The sequence below is a fragment of the Anolis sagrei genome, chromosome 1, assembly GCF_037176765.1.
Source record: "Anolis sagrei isolate rAnoSag1 chromosome 1, rAnoSag1.mat, whole genome shotgun sequence".
Lineage (NCBI taxonomy): Eukaryota > Metazoa > Chordata > Lepidosauria > Squamata > Dactyloidae > Anolis > Anolis sagrei.
Window position 1 is genome coordinate 265,213,852 of NC_090021.1, and position 22,821 is coordinate 265,236,672.

The following is a 22,821-nucleotide window of genomic DNA, read 5'->3' on the forward strand; positions in this document are numbered from 1 at the left end:
AGAACTCAGAATCATGTTTGTCCTGACATAGTTGGCAACTCTCTCTGTGTAAATATAGGACCATGGCAATAATATATGGGCTCAAAGCCAACCTTAAAAACCGTGGCATAGACACCGAGAACTATGAAGCCCTGGCCCTTGAGTGCTCTAGCTGGAGGTCAGCCATGACCAGCAGTGCTGTAGAATTTGAAGAGGCACAAACGGAGGGCGAAAGAGAGAAACGTGCCAAGAGGAAGGCGCATCAAGCCAATCCCAACTGCATTCCACCTGGAAACTGATGCCCTCGCTACAGGAGAGCATGCAGGTCAAGAATAGGGCTCCACAGTCACCTACACCATCAGGACACTGCACATGGAGGACAATCTTACTCAGACAATGAGGGATCCCCTAAGTAAGTAAGTAATATAACAACTTAACGTATCTTAAGGGCAAATAGTCCTTCAAGCAGGGACATCTTCTGGCCTGGTGTTGTTTTGCCAGTTCACAGACAACATAACAGGATATAACATGATTCCCTTGAAGGTATGAAAAAAAAATCCATTCTTTCAAATAGCACCCAAATAGATTTTTTTTCAGCCTTTTGTTTTATGTCATTGAGTAAAGATAAATCTGGGGAATGAGTGCAAAGGGGAAAGCAAAATACAACATAAAATTATTTCCAACAGCACTTGTTTTGTAAGAATGAATGAAAAGAGTTTCAATAAAAAGATTAGAGCTCTCTTTGTTCAGAAGTTTGGGCACGGAAGAAGCTGAGGATCCATGCTATCATGTTAGACATAGTATACATGTGAAACAGGTTAGATATTTTACTATTAGGTCAGATATTTTATTATCATGATTGCACCAGGCAGCTTCAAATTCTAGAAGGAAATAGGAAATATGCTTACACATTAAGATTACTCCAGGCTAGTTCCATGGGCAGACAGCACAATTAAGTATTTCATAGCAGGGTTTTGACATTCATGATGAACAGAATGTCATCTGTACAGTTCCCACTCCTGGCTATCTGTTATCCCAACCCCATTGCCTTGCAGTTGGCATCCAGTCTAACTGATGGAAGAGCCTGTTGTCCACTGACGATAGCATGCTGGTTCTGACCCATTTATCACCCTTCCTTTTGGCCATTCTATTATAATCCCATGGGATGAGTAAGAGGAGTATGTTTGTGTATGCATGTACAAGTTCAGTGTTAAATGAGGCCACCCTTTAGGATTCCTGAAAGAAGAGGAATTGTTACTGTGACAATGTTTTACATCAGCAGCAGCTACCCGGCACACAGTAGTTATTCATAGAAGAAGCCTTTGATTGTGACAGTAACCATTTGTCTCTCAGAAAAGTATGTCTGACTGTGGTAAGTTTACACAAATGGTACACAGAATCAATCTCTGAGAAAACATAACCTTTCACAGTTCTTGTAGTATCTTTGCCAACTTCTCTTTCAACTGTACTGAACTTGCTTTGCCCCTTCAAAGAGCAGGGACATTCATCCTAAACCGCAGTGTTCTGCTGAGATAAACGTGTCTTCGGTGCAATGTGTTTGCTTTGGTTCACTCTGAACGGTACACTGTTACGTGGGACCAGACTGTACAGCAAGAGTTATAGAATTTGCCATTTCATTAATTTTGAAGTGCTGCAGTGAACAAACAAGCTGAAGCTGGAAGGAAGGAAAGGGGAGTAGAGACGTGAAAATACTGTTGGCTTTCATTTCAGGAAATATTACTAATTCAAGTGGCACATGTATACACCTGACTGCCCTGTTTCCTGCTGGTATAGCCACGCTCTCTCATTCCAATGAGCTATTAGTAACCGCAAAGCCTGAAAACTGAAGAATGACCATATCGTCTGGGAAAAATAGTCTTTTGGATTAAAAAAAACATCAAGGAGTTGCTGGCCTTGGTAATGAGAGAAGGGAAGTTCCGAACTGAATATTTATGAAAATGTGTTTTCTCTCCTTTTGGAAATGAACCAGGTCTTCTGGGATCTTTAAAACTCCTTAAGAGTTAATTTGAAAGAAAATCAAACAAATTAAAGGAAGGAAGGAGAATAATAATTAGAGACAGAGGAAGGGACAGAAGGATACAAATGTAATTGTAAAATGGCTTTTCAGGTATCAGTTATTCATCTGTTTATTGTTGATACAATTCCTAGATCTGGCCTGAGGTGGCAGTGAACCTACATTTTTCTCTATTCTCTTGTTGGTCAATGCAAGAACTAAGTATTTTGAGTCTATCTTTAGGAACCATGATTTGCAGCCCTGTGGCCCAGAGATAATTTTTTTCCCCAGAATTTGAAAAAGTTAAGTTTTTCACAAAACTCAATTAGAAAATCAAAAATAGTATAGAACCTCAGCCGAGAAGTTCTATATTACATATTTTCCTCCCCATTATATTTTTCTCCACATTAAGTCCAGCACAGATTTACTACTTACTAACAGTCGTCTTTACAGATTCAATATATTACTTGGAACTTTTTCTCCCATTAAGCTGTGTTCTTCTGAACAGAATTCTAGGAAAGGTATCGCACCACCTGACATCCACCGGGAAGTGGCAGCCAAACCACTGACCACCTGCTGCAATGCAACCTGAGCCCAGCTACATGCACCATGGAGGACCTTCTTGCAGCAACACCAGAAGCACTCCAAGTGGCCAGATACTGGTCAAAGGACATTTAATCAACTACCAAACTCACACATTTTGTATTTTCTCTGTTTGTTTGCTTTGTTCTGTTAGAAATGTAATATAATTGACTGGCTGCCCTGACACGAGAAAAAAAATACTTTATTATTTGTATATCTTGTCTTTTCCCATGAAAAAATGGGAAGAAACAACAATGAAATAACAATCTGCTCAAGGAATAAATAAAGGAAAAGATCTTCCAGACACAGGAGCCAAAGGGAAGTGCTGTTCCAGCGTGTGGTGGTCCTTATCTTGTATTCTCAGAAATTTCAGGGATTCAGTAGATCTTAGATTCACCTTGGGATTTTGTTTTTGTCCCAAGTAGATCAGGGAGAGATTGATAAAATGAGTTTTCTTGTTTTATCTTAACAACCCCAGGGCAGCTTAAATAGAGACCAGTGATTCACACTGGGCTCACAATGAGCTTCATGTCTTGGGTAGGGAGTGAGCATGAATCATGATGATCCTGGCCCAAGTCAAATGCCTCATTGCTACACTGTTCTGGGGTGCTTGGTTGAGGCAGATTAAATCCTTGCTTGTGGAGATAAGAAATCTTTCCAGCTCAGTCAAACCTTACCCTCCCCTGCTTCTATTTTTTTGCAATGTGGCTGATCTGATATTAACATTAATATAATTCAATGTTTATACCCTCCTAATAATTTCTATTGCAATGCTCTTGCTGTAATTTTAAAAGAAAGGTTGCAAGTGCGAGAGTTAAATATATCCAGGAGGACTAGAACAGTGGGTGGTCTGTAATAATGCAGGGTCGGAAAGCTTATAGGAATCTCAAGACACTTTGGAGTTGTGGTTTTCTTTATGCTTAGGAAACCAGGTCTGTATATTGCACCGTTGATTTTTAAAAGGTTAAACATATGGGTAGTATGTTTTAAAAGGCTATCACAATAGGAATGTTGAAGTGAGGAATTCCAAAAAGACAAGATATGGAGCTTTTTCACCCCCCTCTCACTTCATATTCTCCTTTTCCATAGATGAAGACCTCTTCTACACTGACATATAATCCAGATTATCCAGATTATCTGCTTTGAACTGATTTATATGAGTCTACACCGCAGATAATCTGGATCTTATATACTAATGTAGAAGGGGCCCAGGAGTCCAACTGCATCATATACATCTACACTATCCATAAAATGCTGTTACATTTCAGTGTATTTTATATTTTATAATTTATTTAATTCATCATTTAATTTCTTCTTCTAGAATAGCTTTCATGCATACAAAGTGGGATTTTTTTCATGTCAGGAGCAACTTGAGAAACTGCAAGTTGCCTCTGGTGTATATGTCAGTGTAGAAGAGGCCTTCATCTATGGAAAAGGAGAATGGTGGAGGCTCCTTCTTTGGAAGCTTTTAAACAGAGGCTAGATGGCCATCTGTCAGGGGTGATTTGAATGCAATATTGCTGCTTCTTGGCAGGGGGTTTGACTGGATGGCCCATGTTTCTTCCAAATCTTTGATTCTATGATTCTATGATTCGATGAGATAATTGGTCATCTGTAAGGACGTTGCCCAGAGGACACCCGGATGTTTTTTGATGTTTTACCATCCTCGTGGGAGACTTCTCTCATGTCCCCGCATGAGACACAAAGCAGGTGGGAAGGCAGTTTTTTGGAGACTATAAACTATGGTCCAGCTATAAGCATCCATAGATTCAGACTACAAAGAGCTATGATCTGGCTTTGATAAGCTTTAAATGAAACATTACTATAAATCGCTCCACTCAGCTTTGAATCATATTGAAAGGAAACACAAAACTAGCACCTTAGACCCTGTGCATTTTCTCCTAAACCCACCAGGTGGCATTACCAACCAAGTTAACTAGGAACATTCACTTTACTGCTTTATCTTCCTAAACCAGGATAAGGCTCCATTTAATTTTGTGCCAGTTAAACTCCTCCGTCAGCCTAATCATGTGTAAAAAAGGAAACCATATGGCTGTTTTCTCAGCACTTGGGATTCCAGTGACACCGGGGAGCAGCAAATGCATCCTCAGTGAATACCATTATCTTTGAAATACAGAGCCCGGTTCAAAAAACAATTCTGTATATTGGACTAGGTCCAGGTCCTGAATCACCCAGGATACCCTGCATATTATAAGGTGGTGGTGAGTCAATTGTGTTGGCTGTTTTCTGAAGTAAACACGGACATGTTCTTTGACCTCTTTCATGTATGGCTTTGGCTCCAGTTGTGCAGGGGCACTGGTTCAGACAAATTGCAGTGTTTACAGTTTCTGGAATACAAGATGCTCATGGCTCAAACCCAATCCACTGGATTTCTAAAACATTAATTCTACATTTGCAAGTCTATCCATGTGTGTTTGTGTGTGTTTTCCTTTGTGAACATTCCAGACACATTCACAGTTCCTAACACAGTAACTATAAAACTGTGGAGGCTGGAGTCTTAATTGGTCACAAGAATTAAGTTGCAGCAAATAAGTACCTTTAAGCCCAACATGACAGCAGTGTGCTGCTGCCTACATTCCTGTGCCAGTAGATGGCACTTTTCTATTGCATGCCACCACTTAAGCAGAGAGGTAATTTGAGAGCAACTGACAAATTCAGTGAAGCACCACATTAATAAAACTATATAAAATACAATTTGCATGGCAGGCACTAAACCGGATATATAACCCAGGCTATTCTTAATAAGCTTTTCTTCAATATAATGTTCCCACCCCTTATCCTCTATATTCAAAGACTTATAGCCCTTGATAATTCTGTATGCCTGGATAAAGATAAAGGTAAAGGTTTCCCCTGACATTAAATCTAGTCATGTCTGACTCTGGGCAGATGGTGCTCATCTCCATTTCTAAGCCAAAGAACCATCGTTGTCCATAGACACTGCACATATCTTATTTGTGTGCAACAAATACTTAAAAACAATACAATAATTAAAATGAAGAACAACTTTAACAAATATAAACTTCTTAGTATTTCAGTGGAAAGTGTGGGCCTGCTTTTGGCTGATGAGATAGGATTGTTGTGTGATTTCAAGTCGTTTCAAACTTAGGTTGACCCTGAGCGAGGGCCAGGTAAAAGACCTTGGAGGGCTTAGTTTGAGGACCCCTGGCCTTTACTATCAATCCCCCAGCTATTGTTGGGGCAAGAAAGAGTCCTGAACAGTCAGCAGCACCAAATTTAATTGGTGCTTTTTAGATCGCGTCACACTTCTGGTGTGAAAGAATCGGCCATCTGCAGAGACCTTGCCCAGGAGATGCACAGATGTATTACCATCCTGTGGGAGGCTCCTCTCATATCCCAGTTTGGTGCTGCCTAATGGTTATCTTACCATCCTCTTCCCCCCCAAAAAATCACAGTGGCCAGGCAGGACATGGTTAATGTCTGTCACTCCTTGCCTTGAGTGACATTGGATGGGGCACCACACCAACATAGGGGGGAATCATCCCATCCTCCCCCCTTCTTGCATTGCTTCATTACTCTAGCTAGGGTCATTCCGGATGACAGGAAATGGAAGCTAGCAATGTTGGCCACTGAGACAATGAGAACAGGAGAGGGAAGACGAGTGCCACCCCACATCTCTGAACTGCCAAGTCTAGGCAGGATGGCTGTGTAATCAATTGTAGATGGTTCAATCTCAGAACCTGCCCAACTGCTTATACAGGTCCAAAGTTGTGGTCACTTCCAGATTCTCAGGGATAATTAGGAGCTCACTAATTAGAACTTTTAAAACACAGTTCAAGGCCGTGTTAATCCAAATAAGCTCCATTCATCATGTAGCCACCACAGACCTGATTTTCAATATCTCTCTCTCTCTCTCTCTCTCTCTCTCTCTCTCTCACACACACACACACACACACCCATCTCCTAGAACACAATATCTTAGAAAGTATTCAGCTAGAACATATCTGGACACACTACAGAGCTAGACTGCTGTAAGGAACACCAATCTAGTTTTATGGAACAGTCTGACCTTTAGCCTGATCTCTAAGGGAGCTATCCAAGTTGATGAAATATAACTCCCAGATAAATCATATGCCCTGGATGACACCTTTATATTTTAGATGTTGGAGGGGCTGCTGCCCACCTGCTTTCTCCCTTCCCCAGCTCTTAGATGGTCTACCTCACAATGTTTCTATGGCAGACTCCCTATGTGTCTCTTTCTTTCCTTCATCCATTTCCCTCATACTCATTTTCCTTATTCCTTTTCTTCCTTTCCTTTCCCCATACACTTTCCCTCCCTCCCTTCTTCCCTTCCCTTCCCTTTCTCTTCCTTCCTTTCTATTTTTTTATTCCCTATTCTCATACCTCTCACCCTTTCTTTCCCCTTCCCTCCTTCCTTCCTTTTTCTTCCTCTCGCCTCTCATCCCTTCTCCTCATAAATATATTATTACCTAACAACAGCCAATCTGCTTCACTCCCAGAGGGCCACTTCACCCAGCCACACAGCCAATCCACTTTGTTCCTTTTCTTTCTCTCTACTCTGGGCCTTAAAGGGGTGGTGTTTTTTTTTAAAAAAAGTTGAAACCCCTCAATTGTTTTGAAGGGTATGCATAACCCATTTGGTCCAGATCCATTAAGTCATGTAGGAACCTTTGTGGCACAAACCAAACAACAACCAAACAGCATACATATATACTTTGATTTCTAGAGAGAGAGATTAAAAGACAAAGGGGATTTATTGCACAACTGACACTGCTCTAACCACTGTCTCATGCTGACTCTCATATAAATAGGCACCAGTAAACACAGAAATTCATCACAAACTAGAAGAAAAAGAAATATACATTTTGAAAAGGATTCCCATTACACCACGTTTTCTTCTACCTTATGACTTTTCTGATTTTAAGAAATTGTTGTCTAGTGTGGCTGAACATATGTCAAATATCCCTTGAGGACAGTAGTTCTTTATACAGAGACAAGCAGATCTCATTGAGCTGTATCAAAACTCCATCTGACCTAGAAAAAGAAGAAGAAGAAACCATTTCCTCTCTTTTGACCTATCCAGTATCTGGGGAAAAACCAGCACAGACATTACTGAAACTTGAGTCACAGTAGTTATCAGTGCTTGTGTTCTCTTCCATATTGCCTGACAGTTGCATTTATATCATACTCTTGAGTGGAAATGATAGGTCCCACTAGGCAACTTTAGTGTCCTATATGCAAAAGGCTTCAGTAGTTAGGGCTTTAGCTGGTGTTCAGTCAGCATTTGCAGAAGCTACACACACCAAATTAACCTGCAGAGGACAGATATGTGCTGCAGCACCACCACTTTGCTAGGAACAGAGCTATTTTTAAACACTTGGAGCAGGGGGAACTGCATAAAATTACCATAACTTAAGCATTTGCTAACAGTACTTACTTTACAGCATTATATGGTATATATTAATGGCTGGTATGGGCCTCCTGTTCCTTTTATGTGGCTAACCAAGAAATTCATCTTCCAGCTTTAGGAACCTAACCTTGACCCACCACACAAAAACAACAAGTTTCCCCTAGCCCCTTGCTTACAATAAATGAACACACACACACACACACACACACACATTGCTTTCCACCTCCCTTACTTTATGCAAAGCAATAGTCTCAGCACTTTAGATTTCAATACAAATCCCAGAAAATCTTCATGTGTAACTGGTGGTTATGTAGCTTCATAATTGCAGGACATCCTGCTATTTCTCCCTATGGTGATATTCTGCTTTTGGGCAGATGGCATCAAAGTAGAATGCAGATGGTAACCCGCAGCCCACAAGCTCTTCATCGCTGTTCTAAATTCTATGCACAGACTGTTTTGATCCTTATGTTTCCTTTTTGCTATTTTTTAGAAATAAAAAATAGCAAAGCATACACACTGCAGATATTAAAGGGTAGTAAAGGATACACACTGATATATCTAACAGCAATCATAGTAATTACTTCTAATAATGACAGCTAATACTAAGGAGGGAACACATTCTCTTTCAGTAGATAAGTTATCAGAAATACTTATTTACTTATAAAAGAATTTCTAGATCACTCTCAGTACCTGAAGATGAGTCCTCAAGGCATTTTAGAACAAGTCAAGATGGTGATTTTGTAACTGGGTTCTTGATAAGAGAGGAGGTGAAATGCCAGTGGAGCCTAAAGAATAACTGGTCACCTTTAGTCAAATCCCAAACAAGAATGGGACAATCAAAGTATATTACTACACAGATCCCTATCATTGTGGTGGAAGCTCCTTCTTTGGAGGCTTTTAAACAGAGGCTGGGTGACTATCTGCTAGGAGTGCTTTGAATCTGATTTTCCTGCTTCTTGGTGGGGGATGGACTGGATGGCCCATGAGGGCTCTTCCAACTCTATGATTCTATGATTGCTTTTTCTTTCACCACAAAAATACCCCCCTCCCCCACATACACACACTATGTGGGTCTTTATACCTAGCATTCTGATTTGGGTTGCTCTGATATGCTCAATAAAAAGATGTTTCCTTTTTTAAAAAGGTATTACATTTCATGGTAATAAAAATGGTACTTTCCAAGATAGTTAATGAGCATGGGGTAATAGTAATAGGTCTGACATGGATAGCCCCACACATCCCAGTCCAACTGGAGCAATTGGGAGGAAGGTGGTGTCTTTCCCCCAGTTAATGACATTCTCATCTTCAGTAGGTATGACATGGCACACCACTTGGCAATCAGACAAATAAGTACATGATATAAAGCAGAAAATCTACACAACTTTAATTGAGTTAGTTTGCACCTGGTTTCCCCCTTAACTCTAAATAATTCAATCATTTGGCAATTTCATTAATTTCATTAAAGGCAGCCCAGCTGTGAGTATGCGAACACTGATAATCCCAGAAGAAAATTTATTCATGCACATCCAAGGTAAGATTTAAATGACAGTCTGCCTCATCCATGAAGGTCAATTTGTCTTAATGCCACTCACAAGAGGAAGTTGTTTTTTTTTTAACCAATAAGCTCCTCAGAAGTTTTCTTCTCAGGATAAGTGCTTGATTGCTAGGTAGGCAAGACATAATTCATGTTAAATGGAAAAGGAACAGACTTTTCAAATGTTAATAATAACAATAATTAAACAGACCGGTGAGTAATCTTATGAGGATTACTAGAAGAAGAACAATAAAACAGTTCAAATTTGAGGGGTGATGTATGGTCTGAGCAGGGTGAGCCTCATTCCAAAATTATGGGGCAGGATCCCTCCCTTGAACTATGGGCCACCTATGTTGAAATAATATTATTGCATGGCATTTTAAGATGCTGTTTTCTTTAAGTGAATGGCCATTGTTTCTTTTTGAGGTGGGTTTGCTGGTATCTCAACCCACTTCTACAATTTCAATGTTTACATTGGGAAAGGATGTCATGGCTTTGCTGTAGCCCTTTGAGCTTGAAAGTGCATTATAATGGCACGAACCACCAAGTAGTAAGGTCATGCTTCCACTCTGATTGAAGCAAGACACATTCCACACCAAAACAACTTATGTTTCAGATTACCATCCTCCACTTCCTCAAGCCCAGGCATCTAATTTGTGCATTGTACAGACTATTATCATGTAAATTAGTTCAGTTTACAGTTTACATGTATAAACTCAAATTACGTGTTGCAATTTTTCTAAAACAAAAAAGTTTGATTTGTTGGAAATCCTGGACAATCAATTAGAAAGAAAACATTGGAGATCACTACAATATATGATAACTGCAGCAAGAATAATCTCTGTGCAGAGATGGAAAGGACCAGTTATCATAATACAAGAAGATTGCTGACAAAAATCTGTGAATTAGCTGAGATGGATAAAATATGCTGATCAAGGAGAAATGGCTGATAATCTTCAACAAAATTGGGATTTGTTAATTATTTTTTCACAACAACAAATTTCAATTTAGAAATGTTATAAAAGTAGAAGGGCGGTTATATGCTACTATCTAAAGGAAGCAGTATAATAAGGGATAAAAACCATCAGGCAATGAATTTAAGGTTCTTAAAATAGTTTATGTAGTTGTGTGCTTTGTATGTGTATGTTAATGTTGGTATGCATTAAGTTAGAGTGTCTGCTCTGGAGGACTCCCTCCACTGATTTACAGTAACCCTAAAGCAAACCTATCACAGCACTTTATACAGCATGTGTGCATACATATATGGATACATATATAGTGGACATGCATATGTACATGTGCATGTTTTGGACCAACATTTGTAACTCCATAAGATTTTTCGTATGTCTTAGTCACGGTTTTCCCCTCATTGGCTTTGTGTAATATGGTGACTATCTAAGAAAGTAGGTATTAAAAGATTATACTCTCACTATCCTGTTGCTGATGCTAATTATCCAAGGAAGAAAGAAAACCCTTTGCTCTTTTAGCTCTCCATTCCCTTACTATGGACAAGGGATGCTGGGAACTTTAGGACTTATGATTATTCCATTTTGGTTGGAATTTTAAAAACCCAAGCAGCACTGCCTGGCAATACCAAGATGTTGTACTAAAGCTCTCGCAATTCAGTAAAGATTAAAAGATCAACAAAATGTAGTGTGAATAGTAAAAAAAATAGTTCCTACAATGAAAGTGATATAGTCAGGTTTGGCATGGGTGGTTCTTTGTTTAGTAAGTGTTAGTCTATTACAAATAATTGCTATTGATGGCACACAAGGGAGCTGTATGATCTAGACTGGTTATTATGCAAACACATGCACAGACCAGCAGAGGGCACTGAGAAATAAAACTACAATGCTAATAGATCATATTCTATTCTGGTTTCTATTAATGACTAAGCATATCACCGCTTGCCAAGTGCTCCTGGTCATGGGCCAAAATCAAGACTGCCACTGCAAGCATTCATCTTCAGCAGACTCACCCTCATTTACCACCAGGGCCTACTGATAGCAAGTACTATATTATATAAGGGCAATATCTGGATGATTTATTGCTGAGAATAGGTATTTCTCCTGTTACTAGAATGGCCATGGTACATGGGGTGCCAACATGAGTTCGGCAGTTTAGTAGAGAAACTTGATTACAGTATATTCTGGCGTATAAGACTACTTTTTAACCCAAGAAAATCTTCTCAAAAGTCAGGGGTCGTCTTATACACGGGTATAGTCTTATGCATGGGAGTCGTCTTAACTCTATATTTTAACTGGAAAAGTTGGGGGTCGTCTTATACGCCCAGTCGTCTTATATGCCGGAATATACGGTAACTTTTCTATCCTTGCATGACAAGCTTATGCAATTAATTATAAAAGACCTCTGCCCTCTCCACATCCAGGTTGTCACCCTTGGTCAAAATGCTGAATTCTCTATAGTATTTTCTTTCAGCATTAAGCTGTTTGGAGGGGCAAAGAGGCTGGAAAGGGATTCAATTAACCTCAAAAAGACTGTATTTTTGATGGGTCCCATTAACCTCAAAAGGACAGTGCATGCAAATTGAGCATACATCCAATTTTATTGCATTGTTGGTTCAAATCAAAAAAGCTAACACTAATATGGACCCGCTCCTAAACTTGGATACCTAGCAAATGCCCAACCTGTTTCTTTATGTTGAGTTGGCCCTTCAGAACATACAGATGAAACATAGTGTGAAGTGTGGGGTGAACAGAACATCACAATGTAGACCTATATTTAATCCTCACTGGTTTAACACATTACAATGATGATTGAAAATTAGTCGAAGCTATAAAACACGTAAGAGTAACTTCCAATTTATTTTGTTGAAAGACAGTATCTCAGAGATAATTACTTCTCTGGTCTTTGGTGATAACAACAGCATGCAAGCCGATCATTACTGAATATAATGGAATTATTCACACTAAATTGGTTTTTAAATTCTCAAGTTGCTTATCCATACAAAAATATAGTTCCTTGTAGTTATATAGATACCTAGGCCACAAATGAATTAAAATGAATTTATATCTTTTTATTTTAAAGCAGTTTTGTGCTTACTGTTTCCTTAATATATTCAGGTTGGGCATTTGATAGGTATCCAAGTTTAGGAGCGGGCCCATATCCGTGTTAGCTTTTTTATTTTGAATGAATAATGCAATAAAATAGGATGGATGCTCAATGAAGACCTGGCTGTGGGGCCAAGCATTTGGGGCAGTGCAGTAAGGCAAAATGGTGTCATGAGATGGCTTTTAAGCAACTTTTAAAGTGGAGATAAGTGATTTTAATGTTTGTATATATTTATGGTTTTATGTCCTGGCATTGAATGTTTGCCATATATATGTTGCGCTCCATCCTGAGTCCCAGGAGGGGTGAGAAGGGCGGAATATAAATGTTTTAAATAAATAATAAATAAAATGGGTGCTATGGAAATATAGCTTTAAAGGTCCTAAACATGTATAAAATGAATATATTTACTTTGAACTTTGGAAGAAATCATAACTTATTATAAGAGTAGATGTAATATAGCAAGTGAGGCCAAGAGACAGGTATACTTGGTTCAAATCTTGGCCATACAGCTATTCAGAGCCCCAGTCCATATTGTGACTAGTGTGGCAATAAAGATAATGTGATATGATTGGAAAGATAATGCAGCCACTGCTTTGAAATTCCTGCCTTTGTGGGGTTAGATACTCCAGAAAGTGGTTATGGTTTGTATTCATTTATTTTTGGTTTAAATCTAGATGCATTTGATTCAATTTTGGACCAAAAATAGCCTTAACTGCTCTGGTTAATTATCTCATTAGGGAGAGGAAAGGGGGAGTACAATGCTGTTGATTTTCCTGGACTTTTCAGACAATTTAGATATCAATTTTGATATAAAAATGGAAAGCAAATCCCGATAAAATCATGTTATAGTGGTGTGGTGGAGCTGAGGCTTGTAGGGATGTAGCACTGAGATCTTTTTATTACTAATCACATCATCTGTTACCTTTCTCAAGATTCCCTGTACTATCTGAGCTTAGCTGTAATTCTCACAGGAATTATACAGGAAACTTATTTTCATTTTGATAGCAAAAGAACATTGTTGTTATCAAACCCTGTTACCATACAAAGTATTTTGAGGCAGACTGGGTTGTGGCTCAGCTAGTTAGTAGCCAGCTGCATTAAATTACTACTGACTGAGAGGTCATGAGTTTGAAGCTAGCCTGGGTCGGAGTGAGCTCCCGACCAGTAATAGTCTAGCTTGCTGTTGACCTATGCAGCCCCAAAGACATTTGTCAAGTAAGAAATTTAGGTACCGCTTTATGTGGGGAGCCTAATTTAACTAATTTATGACACCCTAAAACCTTCCAGCAGCATGAGTAAGAAGGAGGAAGTACTCCATCAAGGACTTGATGTCACATGTGGACGGTGAAGTGGCAGCTCCCCCTGTGGTCGGAATCAAGCATACCCTCATGAAGCCAGAAAGCTGGAATGTTAAATCGCCTCTATGTCTCTCTATATATGTTGCATGTCTAATGAAATTGAATGTTTGCCATGTATATGTGCATTGTAATCCACCCTGAGTCTCCTGAGGGGTAAGAAGGGCAGAATATAAATACTGTAAATAAATAAATAAATAGTAAATGGAGGGCATTGAAGACCCCTTTTTATGTATGAGGATGCATTACAGAATTCCTGCTCCTGGGAAAGATCAAAGTTGTCATACTTCAACTCCCACCAGCCCTTTCCATTATAAACAATGGAATGCTGGGAATTGCACTCCAACAATGTCTTGAAACCCACACTTTGCCCAACTCTGTATGTAGGGGAAAATAGCCCTAGTCATCAAAAGTCTGTCCCCCTAAAAATGAAAGTGTAGAATCTCATTCTGAAGAAACGTTTTTCTAGATAAAAAGAGAGGTATGCAAATAAGTCAAGTGACAAGTGTTTGACTGCATTCCAGTTCTTGGTGAATGGAAAACTAGCAGCTTCCTGTTACAAAATGTACCAACAGTTCATGCCTAATAATACACATTGACATTGGCAATTTCTATGCTTGAGATATAAATGATTCTAAAAATAATATTAGACCAGCATATTTTTAGCTAGGTAAATAACCCCAAGTTTTAAAAGCTTTCTTCTTTGGTTGCAGATCAAGAAGAGGGATTCAAAGGGATGAGTTTTGCACAAGGTTATTAGAGTGAAAATCACCCAGAACTCAAATGGAGAACTTCCTGATCTAAACCCTGATGCCTTTCGTGGTAAGTACGGATGAATAAATCTGTCAATTTTGGTTTCTCTCAGCAACTCATTTTTCCAAGGTTAAGTTTGTTCCATCTCATTTCCTCAGGAGTCTGAGACTTTTTTTTTTTTAAAAAAAAAACCAAACAAACAGAAGTCTATACAAAAATTCATGTATGCATTTTCATGAACATTTTTTCCAACCCTACCATGATCCAAAGTGAAGTAACTGCCTCAATCATCAAGTGGGTTTTTGTATAAAAGGGCAACAAATTCATAGGTTTTAAAAAGGTGTTATTATTGTATATTTACTTCCAAGGGTGAACAGGGGTACATGTGTCTCTTCACGTGTTGCATAAACTACAGTCTGTCTGAAGCAGCAATACTCTGGACTAGCCCCGTGGGCATCCGGACAGAGTCTACATGGCCCAGCAAGGCTGAAACTGATTCAGCCCCACTGGATCATCACCCTACATTCTCTGTTGCCCTTGCTGCTTCCAGATGATGACAGAGCTGTCAGAGAGCTCCTGGCCATCACTAACACCCTGTGCTAACATCAGCAAAGGCACCCATCCGACCAGAGAGAAGAAGAGCAGCATGTAGACAGTTGGCCAATTAACATCTGAGCCAGTTTACTATCTACACACGCCTTGAAGTGCAGGTCTGCTACAGTGTTTCATTTAAATGCCTGGGCATACCCCAATTTGCATTAGCATGGGGCTAAAACAGTTGAACCCAGTTTATTCTGCACTAAAGACTGGACATCATGATGACAGCAAGGAGAGATGCCTGGGCTGCTTGGTGTTTTGTGGCTCATGTAGACAAGGCTCAGGTGTCAAGATGAGTTTGACTGCCACATATTCTCTGAATCTGAAAGCCTTCCAAACAGACCCATAGCCAGGATTTCGTTTCGGGGGGGGGGGGGTGTAAATTTTTTTCAGGGGGGGTTGGGGGGGGCTGAGTTTCGGGGGGGGGGGCTGAGTCTGAGTGAAAGAGGGTCTAGCCTAGCAAACCTTTTGTATCATTACCCCAATACCCCCATGCATATGGGATATATTGATTATGGTGATCAGATCATGATCAAAATTAAGAGTCCCTCCAGAACTGCAAGCACTATCTCAAGCAAATATTGACAATTTATTCACACTGTCATTACTTGCAGCAATAGCCGATGTAGTGAAGGTGGGGGGGAAGTGTTGAATGCTCTCATTAAGGAGGCCAGACTTGGTGGAGGTGGTTGACAGGGCGGAGCTGTAGGCTATTGAAGGCTGCTCTGCCCCCTGCTGTGCTCTTTGCTTCAGCATGACCCTACCCCCCCCCCCCCGAAATTTTCAAATCTTTTCTGGCTACAGCCCTGTTGAATACCCCTTGTATATCTGCATTATATTCAAACTTGGATACCCCTTGCCATTCTTTGTTAGTGTGGCATTTTCTCTGTATTGGCATTTGTACCTGCATTGTCTAGTAGTTTGAGTGCTGGACTACAGCTCGGAGACCAGTGTTTGACTCCCTGCTTGGGCATGGAAATCCACTGGGTGACTCTGAGTGAGTCCCACATCCTCAGCCCATAATGGGTTCTCCTTAGGTTTGCCATAAGTCAGAAATAACTTGAAAGTACACAAAAACAACAAAGACACACTATTTGCAAGCATCAAAACAGTTCATTACTGATTACTGGGAGCACTTTCTTGACACAACATCTTTCATGCCTCTTAATGTACTTCTCTGGCCTTTCTCCAGTCATAATTATTTGTGTTTTACTTCTTCAGTCCATCACCTCTTTTGCCCAATATATATCTGCATCCTTCCTCCAGCTTCCACATGGACTTTTCACTTTGCTTACTGCAGTTGGCTTCTGTCACACACTACAACTCCATCTCTCCATTCAAATTGATTCTAAAACTATCAGAATTTACATTTTCACTCCCACATGCCTGGTTATTTAAAGCCCAAAGCCAATAGTAATTCTGTCACTGTCATAAAATGAAGTGCATTAGTGGCAGTTCCTTAAGAAATGTGCATTACTGAAGGTGGGCAGAAAAGATGTGGGCTGGTGAAGTAGAAATAGAATTTAGTCATACAAATTCCGCATAGAGAAAGAGAAATGAAAAAAAGTATCATATGGGCAATACTTACCAGGGAGTACAACATTTTAAACTATCTCTTTTCTCTTCCCCTACCACCACCATGGATGTACAAGTATATTGTATATGTGTACACAAACAAAAAAGATGAGCAGGATTTATATCCGCCTCAACTACCATTAGACAAAGTGAGGCAGCTGGCTTATTTCCAAGTGGCTTAAGCATCACCTTGCCACATGCAAATATCTAATTATGAGACAGCAGCACAAAATAGTCATGTATTGTATTGCAGGAAAGAACACCAACAATTTAAGATATGAAGATGACCCCATACTACTAGCAGAAAAAAAGCAAAGACTTGAAATGGCTATGGAAGAAAGTCAAGAAAGTGCAAAGAGAAGTTTACATCTCAAGATTTTTCAGACCTGAATGGAACCAAAAGTATACTGGGACTTGAAAGGTTTGCTATGAAGGAATTAGGTCATGAGGTATAAAGATACAGTTCATCCTAAATTAAAATTTTCCATACTATCACATTTCCAATTTCTGTGTATGGTTTGAGTGAAGAATGGCGATAGGAAGCAAATCATCTTCTTTGAAAAGTGAAAAGGTTATATAGATATTGTGTAGTGCTAAAAAGTGCTAAAGAAGCCAAAATGACAAAACCAAGACTGTCATATTTTAGACATATAAGGAGAAGATATGACACTCTAAAAAGGACAATAATGTTAGTGAGGTAGTAGGTAGTAGGAAAAGAGAAAGATGGATAGACACAAGCAGAGTTGTTTACTTGGAAGTTTCTCACTGAAAGGGTCAATAAGACTCAAAATCAACTTGATGGCAGTTAACAACAACAACAATAACAACAATCATTCTCTTCTGTTCACCTGCTTCCATTTTTTCATATAAAATATGCTTCTGGAACACTTGGAGCAGTCTGTCCTAGACACCACCAAAAGAAAAAAATCAATAGTAGTTCATGGAAGTATATTGCTGAAATAACCCCTGAATCCCATTCTGGTATCCAGATCCCTATCTTGCTTTCTACTGAATGGAGGTTTCTGTGGAAACAAGTTAAATGTTTCCACAACAATTCTGTCTGCATAGCCAGATAATGTCTTTCCTTAATGTTTGCAAAACTCAACATTTATATATCCACATATCAGGTGGAAGCTATGACAAACTGATCTGGGCAGTGAAACAGAATAGAAATTGCACATCACTATACAAACAAGAACATGGAAACCAGGTTCCTTATACATAAAAGGGGGCAACGGGCCACAATGATGACATGTCAATGTTTCAGAATGAAGGTCATGACCAAACAGATATAAAGTTGTGACAGGAGGTGAAGGTATGTGGGGTAGATTTTGGAACAGGATTCTCTCTGAAAGCTTTTTCCTTTCTCCTGACTGGGCTAAAATATCAGAAGTGACAGACTGCAGAGTCCCAAGGCCTGTCCATCCTGTGTTATCAGCCAATCACAGCCCTCAGAATGTTGAGATGGGTGGGTTAAGGGGTTAAATAAAAGAAACTTGATGGTTTGTCAGTGTAGGGTTTGGTTTGGTTTTAGGAGGAATGGTTTTGGAACAGTCAATAGAAACAGGGAAAAGGTAAGTAGGAGAGAGTTCAAAAAGGATTAAAGCAAATTCTACCATTGTTAGAATATGTAGTAGACCAGCATTTATGCTTGTCGTTACAAAAAAAAAAAACTGTTTAGTGAACAAACTGTTGTATTAAATTCTGTCTGAATTGTTCATTGAATAGACTGTAAGAATCTCAGCCACCCACAACCAAGAGTCCTAAAGAACACATTCCTGTCTATAACAGGAACCCACCTTTTGGACCATATTCAGGTTGAGTGTCCCTTATTCAAAATGCTTGGTACCAGATGCATTTTGGAGTTCTGATTTTTTCAGACTTTGGAAATCTGTAATTAGGAAGAACTTCCTGACTGTGAGAGCTGTTCAGCATTGGAACTCTCTGCCCCAGAGTGTGGGGGAGGCTCCTTCTTTGGAGGCTTTTAAACAGAGGCTGGATGGCCATCTGTTGGAGGTGCTTTGAATGCAATTTTCCTGCTTCTTGGCAGGGGGTTGGACTGGATGGCCCATGAGGTCTCTTCCAACTCTATGATTCTATGATTCTAATTATATATGTGTATATAATGTGATATCATTTATATTTCATATATATTTTATGGGCATAATCTGAAGGTAATTTTATCAAATATTTTAAAAATAATTTTGCACATTGAATAATCAGAAAGCAAAAATGTCACTATCTCAGCCACCTGTGTAAACAATTCCAGATTTTGGAGTATTTTGAATTTCAGAAATCTGAATTAGTGATGCTCAACCTATACATACTGTATAATAAATTGAAGAAGAGGTTTAAAGTTGGAGGCAAAGTGGGTGACAATGGGCCAAGGCTTACATTTTGACTGAGTTTCCTGGAAGGGGCATAAACATTACTGCCCACCAGAGAAAATTGACTGGGTGGGACAGAGATGGAGTTCAGGGGGAAGAATGAGCTGCAGAAAGCAAAGTAGGATTAGCCCTCACACTGAATAGTGTGAGGCAGTGGGCATATAGGATGGGAAGCAAGAGCCAGATTCTGAAGAGACCTGTATGTCATAAAGCTTTCTCACTGTCTCCTGCATTGGGAATAATTTCTCATCTCTACTAGTGAAGAAAGACTGAGCTGGACTTTGTATGTGGAGTGGTGGTAGACACCACTCTATTATAAAACTCAGCATGAGATTACATTGGTGAATTAATCTATGGCCAGTTTGGAGCAGAAATGCTCAGGATTAGCCCCAGACATAGCCACACACCCTGATAGTGCTGAGTTAGTCCCACTGGCCCCTCACCTCACCTTCCATATTGCTATCACCACTCCCAGACATCCGCAAGATCCTGCCCATTGTGGATGGCCCTTTCTGACATAAGCTGTGGTGCTCATGTTTCCAGGAAGGAGGGAATGATCTCCATATCTTCTTTCTAGTTATGCAGAAGCCCTTGTTGATATCAAGAACTCACATAGAGCAAGGTGGCCAGTTGGTAGTGGTGATGGTGGTGATACAGCCATGATCCATCAACTACCAGCTGCTAGGCTGAGTGCAGTAAAAGTGTGATAGCAGCAGTGTGCCACCTGGGCAGCAGACTAATCAGAACCAGACCTGATCCAAGTGTCAAGAGGGCTCCAAAGGCACAGGATATCCTGGGGTTTCAAGCAAACTCTGGAGTATTCCCCACCTTTTCCTAAAGTGGGGCAAAGTTGTTCTAACCCAAGGTAACCCACAATACTCTTTGCAGGTAAAGGAACATCATGAGAACAACGAGGAGTCAATTTAAGTGTCCTTTCAGACAGACCCTATATCCCAGGATCTCATCCCAGGTTTTCTGTTTATCCCAGATTATCTGGCAGTGGAGGTTCATAAATCCACTTCAAAGCAGAAAACCTGGGATCAGATCTTGTCTGGAAGGACCCTAAGATGAATCCGAGTTTTCATGCCCATGTAGATTCCCCTTAGATAGCAAAATGTCTTAAGTTGCCATCAAGGGAAGAGCAGTATCTATCTAATTAGCATATTGATAAGCAAGATCCAGGTCTGCTAAATCCCTTTCCAGAGTAAAACTACATGGTTCTGCCAATCTCTAATGAAAAGAAAATGATAATTCTGGTCTTATTCTAAGTGATGATGAGTTTTCCATAGATGTGGCAAGTTTACTGCTTCTCCCATATTCCATTTCTAAATGAATGAGGGAACCATTTTGATGTTGTTTGTGGATGTGCAAGTGGTGAAGTGAAGGAAAAGTAGCTCAAAGTTCAAATGCAGAATTCTCGGTTTGAACCGTAATGATGCAGTAACTCACAGAAACTAAAGCATCTCTGGACTAGTTTCTGAATGGACGAGAAATTCTGTGGAAGCCCTTACAATGCTGTATGTTCCACGATGGAAGAGAGGCAGGACATCAATGAGATATATGAGTGTATAAAGCAACAAAGCAATGTTGATAACCCCAATGACAAGACAAAATAGAGCTGGCATTATGCCTCAGCATGGCTAGGCAGCAATCAAGATCCCATGTGAACAACAAAGAGATCCATTATGAATCTTTGGAGCCTTCTGGTCCTGCTGTTTCTCCTCTTTGCAAATGTTTCTCATTCATCTATTTTCTCTGAGCTAACAAATAACGATAGGAGAAAAGAACAGAAATCTTTCTCCATGTGTCGGTAGAGCCAATGGAATGAAGTCAGAAAGAGAAACAAGTAAAGTAGTATCAGGGAGAAAGAGGAGAACATCTTTCCATTCATGGAAGGAAGCCCATTGAGAGGCATCTAAGGTCCTATCTAAGCCTGGACAGGGCAATGTTTTTCCACATCAGATTCAACAGGGAAATAGAGATGGTTGGTAGCTGTGAATGCATTGCATTAGAATCATAGAATCATAGAGTTCAAAGGAACCTCATGGGCCACCCAGTCCAACCCCCTGCCAAGAAGCAGGAAAATTGTGTTCAAAGCACCCCCAACAGATGGCCACCTAGCCTCTGTTTAAAAGCCCCAGTTGAAGGAGTCTCCACCACACTCCGGGGCAGAGAGTTCCACTGCTGAATAGCTCTCACAGTCAGAAAGTTCTTAATGTTCAGATGGAATCTCCTTTCTTGTAGTTTGAAGCCATTGCTCTGCATCCTAGTCTCCAGGGCAGCAGAAAACAAGCTTGCTCCCTTCTCCCTATGACTTCCCTTACATATTTATACATGGCTATCATGTCTCCTCTTAGTCTTCTCTTCTGCAGGCTAAACATGCCCAGCTCTTTAAGATGCTCCTCATAGGGCCTTTTCTCCAGACCCTTGATTATATTAGTCAACCTCCTCTGGACACATTTCAGCTTGTCAATATCTCTCTTGAATTGTGGTGCCCAGAATTGGGCACTGTCTAACCAAGGCAGAATAGAGGGGTAGCATGACATCCTTGGATCTAGACACTATACTCCTATTTATGCAGGCCAAAATCCCATTGGCTTTCTTAGCTGCAGCATCACATTGTTGACTCATGTTTAACTTGTTGTCCACAAGGACTCCAAGATCTTTTTCACATGTACTTCTGTTGAGCCAGGAGTCCCCCATTCTGTAGCTTTGCATTTCATTTTTTCTGCCTAAGTGGAGTATCTTGCATTTGTCCCCATTGAACTTCATTTTGTTAGATTTGGCCATCTCTCTAATCTGTTAAGATCATTTTGAATTCTGCTCCTGTCTTCTGGAGTATTGGCTATCTCTCCCAATTTGGTGTCGTCTGCAAATTTGATGATCATGCCTTCTAACCCTTCATCTAAGTCATTAATAGGACCAGGACCAGGACAGAACTCTGTGGCACTCCACTTGTGTGGATGAAGAGAAAGCATTGGTGAGCACCCTCTGAGTTCGTTCATTTAACCAATTACAGATCCACCTAACCATAATTTTGCCCAGCCCACATTTGAGTAGTTTGTTTGCCAGAAGGTCATGGGGGACTTTGTCGAAGGCCTTACTGAAATCCAGGTACACTACATCCACAGCTTTTCCTGCATCTATCCAGCTTGTAACTCTATAGAAAAAGAAATCAGATTAGTCTGGCATCACTTGTATTTGATAAATCCATGTTGACTATTAGTGATGACCGTATTCTTCCGCATTGAGGAAAAATAGTGCTAAAATTAAGGATGCTAGTAGAAGAAAAGATGCAGATGAACAATATAAAAACTGGAGGGAAGCATAAGCAAGGCATGGATTTGGAACTAAGTTAATAGTTGGGCAGTACTGAGTCAGCTGGGAATGGGTGTCAGTATGAGTACCCACTGACTTAGTGTGAAAACATAGTGACAACTATAACAATGGCAGAGCTCAATATAATGTAGTTCTTGATCTCCGGCACAATCTTTAAGAAGCTGTGAAGTTAAATTTCAGTAATAGCATTAAAATAGATACACACATCATATTTGTCAGAAAAA

The 22,821-nt window shown here is 40.0% G+C and overlaps 1 protein-coding gene and 1 long non-coding RNA gene across 4 annotated transcripts in view; one reads left to right on the forward strand and one right to left on the reverse strand.

The window, feature by feature from the left end:
• Window positions 1–17,474, forward strand: part of LOC132769075 (uncharacterized) — a 109,939-nt gene extending 92,465 nt beyond the window's left edge. Inside the window, exons 2-3 of the long non-coding RNA XR_009630791.2 lie at window positions 14,660–14,768; window positions 17,125–17,474. This is a non-coding gene — a long non-coding RNA (uncharacterized lncRNA). The remainder of the gene's footprint in view (window positions 1–14,659; window positions 14,769–17,124) is intronic.
• Window positions 1–22,821, reverse strand: part of NAV2 (neuron navigator 2) — a 282,686-nt gene that overhangs the window by 254,681 nt on the left and 5,184 nt on the right. The gene's annotated exons all lie outside the window — the stretch shown is intronic.